This window comes from Myotis daubentonii, chromosome 2 (genome assembly GCF_963259705.1).
Source record: "Myotis daubentonii chromosome 2, mMyoDau2.1, whole genome shotgun sequence".
NCBI lineage: Eukaryota > Metazoa > Chordata > Mammalia > Chiroptera > Vespertilionidae > Myotis > Myotis daubentonii.
Window position 1 is genome coordinate 115,587,638 of NC_081841.1, and position 10,191 is coordinate 115,597,828.

Here is a 10,191-nt window from a genome sequence, read left to right on the forward strand (position 1 = left end):
CAATCATAATTAACAGAGCATGATTGATATTTCTTACAACTATAGCTTGTTTCTACTATTCTATTTCTTTTTTTTTCTTTTTTTTTTATTGCTTAAAGTATTACAAAGGGTATTACATATGTATCCATTTTATCCCCCCGCCCTAGACAGTCCCCTAGCCTCCCCTATCCCCCAGTGTCTTATGTCCATTGGTTATGCTTATATGCATGCATACAAGTCCATTAGTTGATCTCTTACCCCCCTACCTCCTGCCCCCCAACCCTCCCCGGCCTTCCCACTGCAGTTTGACAATCTGTTTGAGGCAGCTCTGCCTCTGTATCTATTATTGTTCAAAAGTTTATAATGGTCTCTATTGTCCATGAATGAGTGAGATCATGTGGTATTTTTCCTTTATTGACTGGCTTATTTCACTTAGCATAATGCTCTCCAGTTCCATCCATGAAGTTGCAAATGGTAAGAGTTCCTTCCTTTTTAGAGCAGCATAGTATTCCATCGTGTAGATGTACCACAGTTTTCTAATCCATTCATCTACTGATGGGCACTTAGGCTGTTTCCAGATCTTAGCTATGGTGAATTGTGCTGCTATGAACATAGGGGTGCATATATCCTTTCTGATTGGTGTTTCTGGTTTCTTGGGATATATTCCTAGAAGTGGGATCACAAGGTCAAATGGGAGTTCCATTTTCAGTTTTTTAAGGAAACTCCATACTTTCTTCCATAGTGGCTGCACCAGTCTGCATTCCCACCAGCAGTGCAGGAGTGTTCCTTTTTCTCCACATCCTCTCCAGCATTTGTCGTTTGTTGATTTGTTGATGATAGCCAATCTGACCGGTGTGAGATGGTACCTCATTGCTGTTTTGATTTGCATCTCTCAGATGATTAGTGACTTTGAGCATGTTTTCATATGTCTCTTGGCTTTCTGAATGTCCTCTTTTGAAAGGTGTCTATTTAGGTCCTTTGCCCATTTTTTGATTGGATTGTTTATCTTCCTTTTGTTAAGTTGTATGAGTTCCCTATAAATTTTGGAGATTAGGCCCTTATCAGATATGTCATTGGCAAATATGTTTTCCCACACAGTGGGTTTTCTCGTTGTTTTGTTGATGGTTTCTTTTGCTGTGCAGAAGCTTTTTATTTTGATGTAGTCCCATTTGTTCATTTTTTCTTTAGTTTCAAGTGCCCTAGGAGCTGTATCAGTGAAGAAATTGCTTCGGCATATGTCTGAAATTTTCTTGCCTTTGGATTCTTCCAGAATTTTTATGGTTTCCTGTCGTACATTTAAGTCCTTTATCCATTTTGAGTTTATTTTTGTGTATGGTGTAAGTTGGTGGTCTAGTTTCATTTTCTTGCATATATCTGTCCAATTTTCCCAACACCATTTATTGAAGAGACTATCTTGGCTCCATTGTATGTTCTTGCCTCCTTTGTCAAATATTAATTGAGCATATTGGTTCAGGCCGATTTCTGGGCTCTCTATTCTATTCCATTGATCTATATGCCTATTCTTGTGCCAGTACCAGGCAGTTTTGAGAACAGTGGCTTTGTAATACAACTTGATATCTGGTATTGAGATCCCACCTACTTTGTTCTTTTTCAGGATTGCTGCAGCTATTCGGGGTCTTCTTTTATTCCAGATGAATTTTTGGAAAGTTCGTTCTAGATCTCTGAAGTATGCCGTAGGTATTTTAATGGGAAGTGCGTTGAATTTATAGATTGCTTTGGGTAGTATGGACATTTTAATGATGTTGATTCTACCAATCCATGAACGCGGTATGTTCTTCCATCTGTTTATGTCTTCCTCTATGTCTTTTTTCAACATCCTGTAGTTTTCTGAGTAGAGGTCTTTCACCTCTTTAGTTAAGTTTATTCCTAGGTAGCTTAATTTTTTTGGTGCAATGGTAAACGGGATTGTTTTTATAGTCTCTCTTTCTGAAAGTTCACTATTCGTGTATAGAAATGCTTCAGATTTCTTGGGGTTAATTTTGTATCCTGCTACATTGCCAAATTCATGTATTAAGTCTAGTAGCTTTTTGATGGAATCTATAGGATTTTTTATGTATAATATCATGTCATCTGCAAATAAGGACAGTTTTACTTCTTCTTTTCCAATTTGGATGCCTTTTATTTCTTCTTCTTGCCGAATTGCAATGGCTAACACTTCCAGTACTATGTTGAACAGGAGTGGTGAAGGGGGCATCCCTGTCTTGTTCCTGTTCTTAGGGGAAATGGTGTTAGTTTTTGTCCATTGAGTATGATGTTGGCTGTGGGCCTGTCATATATGGCTTTTATTATGTTGAGGTATGATCCTTCTACTCCCACCTTGCTGAGAGTTTTTATCAAAAATGGGTGTTGAATTTTGTCAAATGCTTTTTCTGCATCAATTGATATGACCATGTGGTTTTTTTCTTTCAATTTGTTTATGTGATGTATCACGTTTATTGATTTGGGGATATTGTACCATCCTTGCATCCCTGGGATAAATCCTACTTGGTCATGGTGTATGATCTTTCTGATGTACTGCTGGATTCGATTTGCTAAGATTTTGTTGAGGATTTTGGCATCTATGTTCATGAGGGATATTGGCCTGTAATTCTCTTACATTGTGTTGTCTTTACCTGGTTTTGGTATTAGGGTGATGCTGGCTTCATAGAATGAGCTTGGAAGTGTTCCTTCCTCTTGAATTTTTTGTAGTAGTCTGAGGAGGATAGGTTTTAGTTCTTCCTTGAATGTTTGGTAAAACTCCCCTGTGAAGCCGTCTGGTCCTGGGCTTTTGTTTGATGGAAGCTTTTTGATGACTGCTTCAATTTCTTCCATAGTTATTGGCCTGTTGAGATTTTTAGATTCTTCCTGATTGAGTTTTGGAATGTTGTATTTTTCTAGGAATTTGTCCATTTCCTCCAGGTTGTCTAATTTGTTGGAGTAGAGCTGTCCATAGTATTTTTTAACAATCATTTGTATTTCTGTGGGGTCTGTGGTTATTTCGCCCCTATCGTTTCTGATTTTATTTATTTGGATCCTCTCTCTCTGCTTCTTGGTGAGTCTGGCTAGAGGTTTGTCAATCTTGTTTATCCTTTCAAAGAACCAGATCTTGGTTTCATTGATTTTCTGTATTGTTTTTTTTTTTGGTCTCTATGTCATTTATTTCTGCTCTAATCTTTATTATCTCCTTCCTTCTGCTCACTCTGGGGTTTTCTTGTTGCTCTCTTTCTAATTCTTTGAGTTGTAGAGTTAGATGATTTACTACCATTTTTTTCTTGTTTTTTGAGATAGGCCTGTAGAGCTATAAACTTCCCTCTCAGGACTGCTTTCATTGTGTCCCATAGGTTTTGGATTGTTGTGTTTTCATTGTCATTAGTTTCCAGGATGTTTTTAATTTCTTCTTTGATCTCATTGGTAACCCAATCAATATTTAATAGCATGCTATTCAGCTTCCAGGTGTTTGAGTATTTTGTGTTGTTTTTATTGTAGGTTATTTCTAATATTATGCCATCGTGGTCTGCGAAGACGCTTTTTATGATTTCAATCTTCTTGAGTTTGGGGATACTTTGCTTGTGACCCAATATATGGTCTATTTTTGAATATGTCTTATGAGCATTTGAGTAGAATGTGTATTCCCTGGCTTTGGGGTGAAGTGTTCTGTAGATGTCTATTAAGTCCATCTGATCTAGTGAGTCATTTAGGATTGCTGTATCTTTGCTGATTGTTTGTTTAGAGGGCTTATCCTGTGCTGTCAGTGGTGTATTGAAGTCTCCTACTATGATTGTATTGTTGTCGATCTCTCCTTTGATATCTTCCAGGAGTTTTTTATGAATTTGGGTGCTCCTACATTGGGTGCATATATGTTTACCAGGGTTATATCTTCTTGTTGTATTGATCCCTTTAGTATTATGAAGTGGCCTTCCTTATCTCTTGTTATGGCCTTCACTTTGAGGTCTATTTCGTCCGATATAAGTATTGCTACCCCAGCTTTCTTTTCCTTTCCATTTGCCTGAAAGATATTTTTCCATCCTTTCACTTTCAGTCTGTCTGAGTCCCTTCTAATGAGGTGGGTTTCTTGTAGACAGCAGATGTATGGATCATGTTTTTTTATCCATTCAGCCACTCGATGTCTTTTGTTTGGAGCATTTAGTCCATTTACGTTTAAAGTTATTATTGAAAGGTACTTGTTTGTAGCCATTTCTTTTTTTGTGTGGCTCTTTTCTTTCTGAGCTTTTTATTTCTTATTTTTTACCAGTCCCTTTAGCATTCCTTGCATTGCTGGCTTGGTGGTGACAAACTCCCTTAGCCTTTTTTTGTCTGTGAAGCTTCGTATTTCCCCCTTCAAGTTTGAATGATAGCCTTGCTGGATAGAGTATTCTTGGATTCAGTCCTTTGCTTTGCATCACTTTGTAAATTTCAGTCCATTCTTTTCTGGCCTGATGTGTTTCTGTTGAGAAATCATTTGACAGTTTAATGGGAGATCCCTTGTATGTAACTTTCCGTCTCTCTCTTGCAGCCTGTAAGATTCTCTCTTTGTCCTGAACATTTGCCATGGTGATTATGATGTGTCTTGGTGTGGGTCTTTTCGGGTTCACCTTGTTTGGGACTCTCTGGGCTTGTGTGACTTTTTTCTTCCCCACCTCAGGAAAGTTTTCTGATATTATTTCTTCGAGTAGGTTTTCTAATCCTTGTTCATCCTTCTGTTGTTCTGGTACTCCTATTATTCATATGTTGTTTCGTTTCATGTTGTCCCAAAGCTCCCTTAGGCTCTCCTCCTGTCTTTTAATTTTTTTCTCCAATTGCAGTACATTTTGGGTGTGTTTTGCTTCCTTGTCTTCTAATTCACTAATTCGGTCCTCCGCTTCTCCTAGTCTACTGTTGATACTTTCAATGGAGTTTTTCATTGCAGCTATATCACTCTTCATTTCTTCTTGGGTCTTACTTAAGTTGTTGATTTTTTCATCTGTTTCTTCTAGCTTCTTCCATATGTTATCGATTTTTTCATCTGTTTCTTCTAGCTTCTTCCATATGTTATCGATTTTTTCATCTGTTTCTTCTTGCTTCTTGCAGAGGTTGTCGATTTATTCCTCCATCTGGTTTATGCACTCTAGGACCCTTATTCTGAATTATTTTTCTGTCATGTTGCATGACTCTGTATTACTTAGCTGCTTTTCTGGAGAGTCCTCTTTCTCTTTCCTTTGGGGGTTTCTTTGTCTACCCATGTTTGATCTCACTGACATATCTAGATGTTGAGTCGTTCAGTGTTTGCTCCCTTGGTGGCAGTGACTCCTTGGTCTGTGGTTGCTCTTCAGGCGGTTGCGGTAGCAGCTGCTCTTCAGTTGGCAGCAGCTCCTCTGGTGGGTGCTGTTCACAGCTGTGGTGGCTCTTCTGGCTGGTGGGGCGAGGTTTCACGTACAGCTGCTGTTCCTCAGCAGAGGATGTGGTGCTCAGGAGGTTGCTGTTGCTTGGATCTGCTGCGTTGAGTTAAAGGCACAAAATACAACACAACAAGGCACCACGTACCAGGCACTATACACAAATATATTCACGATATTAATAACCCCAATTGAAGGTGACCACCTGAATTAAGAGAATTAGGGGATAAGGAAGAAGGAAGAGAAAAAGATAAAAGAGAATAAAGAAAAGAAAAGTATGGACCAAAAAAAGGAGTGCAAAAATGAAATTGGGAAAAAGGAGGGGGGAAAATAAAAGCGAGAAAAGAAAAGAAAAGAAAAAAGAGCGAAAAGAGAGAATGAAGTGGAAGAGGGGAAGAGACTTTTTATATGAGGAGAATACTCCTATAGAACAGCCATTAATCCCAACAAATTCCAGCAACAGCTCCCTGGAGATGAATGCAAACTAGAAACAACCAATAATATAAAGATGAAAATAGAATGGAGAACACTAATCCCAAAATAAAATAAAGAGAAAATAAAATGGCACTTTAAAAAATGGTAAAATGGTAGCAGTAATAATACTGGTTAAAAATAAGAAGGTAGTAATTAAAAGGGTAAAATCATGTGATGGAAAAAGAAGAAAAGAAAAAAAAATTGGTTTCTTAGTTAAAAAGTGAAAAAAGAAAAAAAAAATTGCAGTAGTGAAGGTCCTTCGGTTCTTCTATTCTTCAATGTGGCTCGCCTTAGACCTGCCAGGTATTCAGGAGAGTGTTGAGTTTCCCTGCGATATACTGTTCCTCTGTGTTGTAAACCACAGTCCTTATTTTAAAGCAGGCCGCATTTATTTCCCAGACTGCCTTATTTTGTGTTTAGCAAAGAGTCAGTTTGTGGGTCAGCCTCTGGGTGGCAGTGTTCTGGGGTTGGCCTCTGAGGCTATAGGGCCTCTCTGTCCAGTGGAAGTTCACTGCCCAGAGCTGACTGGGTAATAGTTAGTTACCGGCGCTATGTTGTTGCTGGGATCGAAAATCCCTCTATAGGCCAGACCCTGTTAACTCCCAGGGACTGATCAGGTTATCTTAATCCTTGATCTCGTTCAGGGTGGAATATGGGTGTGGCTGTGCTCCTTGCCTGGGGGCTGGGGGGAGGAGTCTCATTCTCTGGAGAGGATGGCTGCCCCAGTCCTGGGCTCAGGGGTGTCTCAGCACTCAATTCGCTGCCACCTCTCCCGGCTCCCCCTCTCTCCCCAGTCTCTCCCCAGATTCCACTCCTCTGCACACTCTCCCTCTCTTCAGCACAGGTGAGTGTCTGTATCCGAAATGTCCCATGAACAGGATTCAGTGAAAACAAACAAACAAATGCCGGCCGCGCGAAACAGGGAAGGCTTGGTTTCTGTAAGCTTCTTCTCTTACCGGGACTGCATGGTCAGGTCAGCTCTTCAGGCTTCCCCCTTTAGGCTCAGTCCTCCGTGATCACAGAACCCAGCTCTCAATTCCCCCGGCGGCACCAGGAATCCCGCGGTTCTCCTTTCCTCCTGTCAGGGGCTGTGCCTGTCCCAAGGGACGCGGCTGTCTGCCACGCGGTCTCCCTCCGACTCTCTGGGCTCAGAGGTCTGGCAAACTTTCCTGCCCAAATCCCTGTTTTTTTTTTACCTTTCCAGGGGAGTTCTGCTCTTCCCGGCTGCAAACCCTCTCACCAGCTGAGCAATTTCACCAATTCGGTGTGAGTGTTACTAGTTTCAGCTGCTCACTCCATTTGCTCTGGGACTGGACCTGGGATGCGTCTGCCTATATCGCCGCCATCTTCCGTCTAAATGCAGGTTTTCTGGCCACCTCCTGCAATGCTTCCTACTCCAGTCTCTCCTCAGGCACCTTCAGTCTACACTGCCCTCCCTTTCACTAAAGCCTCAGTTGAATAACTACAAATTAAAATCCTGTACTCTGTTTCATTTGTTTGTTTGTTTCCTTTTATAAAAAGCACACCGAATAAACAGGCAAACAAGCAAAGAAAAGTCTGTGGCTTTATCTTTGACCAGTTCCCTAGCAGTTAGAAACATTGCTGCTTTTCATGGCTGGATGTTATGTGGGCCACTGGTCTTGGCTCTGGTGCTCCAGACCTTGATCTTCTCAGGTAGAAGATCAAGCCAATTGCAATGGCTAAGGATCAATAACCAAAAGATCCTTCTTCACTCTTGGCCTGCCACCAGTGGAAGCTGGGGCAGCCCTCTCATAACCTTGCCCTCCCTAACAGTCTCCAGGTGTTTTCTGTTCTTCCTTGATATACTTCTCCTCCTCAGCTGGACCTCAATTGGGTCATTGTGGGTGAATGTTCCCCAATTGAATTGTATTTTGTTTGGCCCAGGGAGATCAAGAAAGGTCTGCCTATTCAGCCAACATCTTCTCTCTCTTTTTCTTGTTTCTTGAGATAGACCTGTAATGCTATGAATTTACCCTCTCAGAACTGCTTTCTCTGTGTCCCACAGATTTTTGGTTGTGTGTTTATTTTGTTTTTAGGTAATTTTTATTTCTTCCTGGATTTTATTGATAACCCATTCATTGTTTAATAACATGTGTTTGAATGTTTTGAGATTTTTTAATTGTTTTATTGCTTAAAGTATTACAAAGAGTATTACATATGTCTCCATTTTTTCCTGCCCTTGACAATCTCCTGGCCTCCCCTACCCGCCAGTGTCTTATGTCCATCGGTTATGCTTATATGCATGCATACAAGTCCTTCAGTAGATCTCTTACCCTCCCCTCCTACCCCCCAACCCTCCCCGCCTTCGCCTTCCTGCTGCAGTTTGACAGTCTGTTCGAGGATGCTCTGCCTCTGTATCTATTTTTGTTCATAAGTTTATAATGGTCTTTATTATCCATAAATGAGTGAGATCATGTGGTATTTTCCCTTCATTGACTGGTTTATTTCACTTAGCATAATGCTCTCCAGTTCCATCCATGCTGTTGCAAATGATAATGATTCCTTCTTTTTTTACAGAAGAATAGTATTCCATCATGTAGATGTACCACAGTTTTCTAATCCATTCATCTACTGATGGGCACTTAGGCTGTTTCCAGATCTTAGCTATGGTGAATTGTGCTGCTATGAACATAGGGGTGCATATATCCTTTCTGATTGGTGTTTCTGGTTTCTTGGGATATATTCCTAGAAGTGGGATCACTGGGTCAAATGGGAGTTCCATTTTTAGTTTTTTGAGGAAACTCCATACTGTCATCCATAGTGGCTGCACCAGTCTGCATTCCCACCAGCAGTGCAGGAGTGTTCCTTTTTCTCCACATCCTCTCCAGCACTTATCATTTGTTGATTTGTTTATGATAGCCATTCTGACAGGTGTGAGATGGCACCTCATTGTTGTTTTGATTTGCATTTATCGGATGATTAGTGACTTTGAGCATGTTTTCATATGTCTCTTGGCTTTCTGAATGTCCTCTTTTGAAAGGTGTCTATTTAGGTCCTTTGCGCATGTTTTGATTGGATTGTTTCTCTTCCTTTTGTTAAGTTGTATGAGTTCCCTATAAATTTTGGAGTTTAAAACCTTATCAGTGATAACATTGGCAAATATGTTCTCCCATGCAGTGGGCTTTCTTGTTGTTTTGTTGATGGTTTCTTTTGCTGTGCAGAAGCTTTTTATTTTGATGTAGTCCCATTTGTTTATTTTCTCTTTAGTTTCTAATGTCCTAGGAGCGGTATCGGTGAAGAAATTGCTTCAGCATATGTCTGAGATTTTGTTGCCTTTGGATTCTTCTAGTATTTTTATGGTTTCCCGTCATACATTTAAGTCCTTTATCCATTTTGAGTTTATGTTTGTATATGGTGTAAGTTGGTGGTCTAGTTTCATTTTTTTGCATGTATCTGTCCAATTTTCCAAATACCATTTATTGAAGAAACTATCTTGACTCCATTGTATGTTCTTGCCTCCTTTGTCAAATATTAATTGAGCATATTGGTTTGGGTCGATTTCTGGGCTCTCTATTCTATTCCATTGAACTATATGTCTGTTCTCATGCCAGTACCAGGCAGTTTTGAAAACAGTGGCTTTGTAATACAGCTTGATATTTGGTATTGAGATCCCACCTACTTTGTTCTTTCTCAGGATCGCTGCAGCTATTCGGGGTCTTTTTTTATTCCAGATGAATTTTTTGAGAGTTCATTCTAGGCCTGTGAAATATGCCTTTGGTATTTTAATGGGAAGTGCGTTGAATTTATAGATTGCTTTGGGTAGTATGGACATTTTAATGATGTTGATTCTACCAATCCCAGAACATGGTATGTTCTTCCATCTGTTTATGTCTTCCTCTATCTTTTTTTTCAACTTCCTGTAGTTTTCTGAGTAGAGGTCTTTTACCTCTTTAGTTAAGTTTATTCCTAGGTAGCTTAATTTTTTTGGTGCGATGGTAAATGGGATTATTTTTTTTGTCTCTCTTTCTGTAAGTTCACTACTGGTATATAGAAATTCCTTAGATTTCTTGGGATTAATTTTGTATCCTGCTACATTGCCAAATTCATGTATTAAGTCTAGTAGCTTTTTGATGGAGTCTTTTGGGTTTTGTATGTATAATATCATGTCGTCTGCAAAAAAGGACAGTTTTACTTCTTTACAAATTTTGATGCCTTTTATTCTTCTTCTTGTCTAATTGCAATGGCTAATACTTCCAGTACTATGTTCAACAGGAGTGGTGAGAGTGGGCATCCCTGTCTTGTTCCTGTTCTTAGGGGAAATGATGTTAGTTTTTGTCCATTGAGTATGATGTTGGCTGTGGGTTTGTCCTATATGGCTTTTATTATGTTGAGGTATGATCCTTCT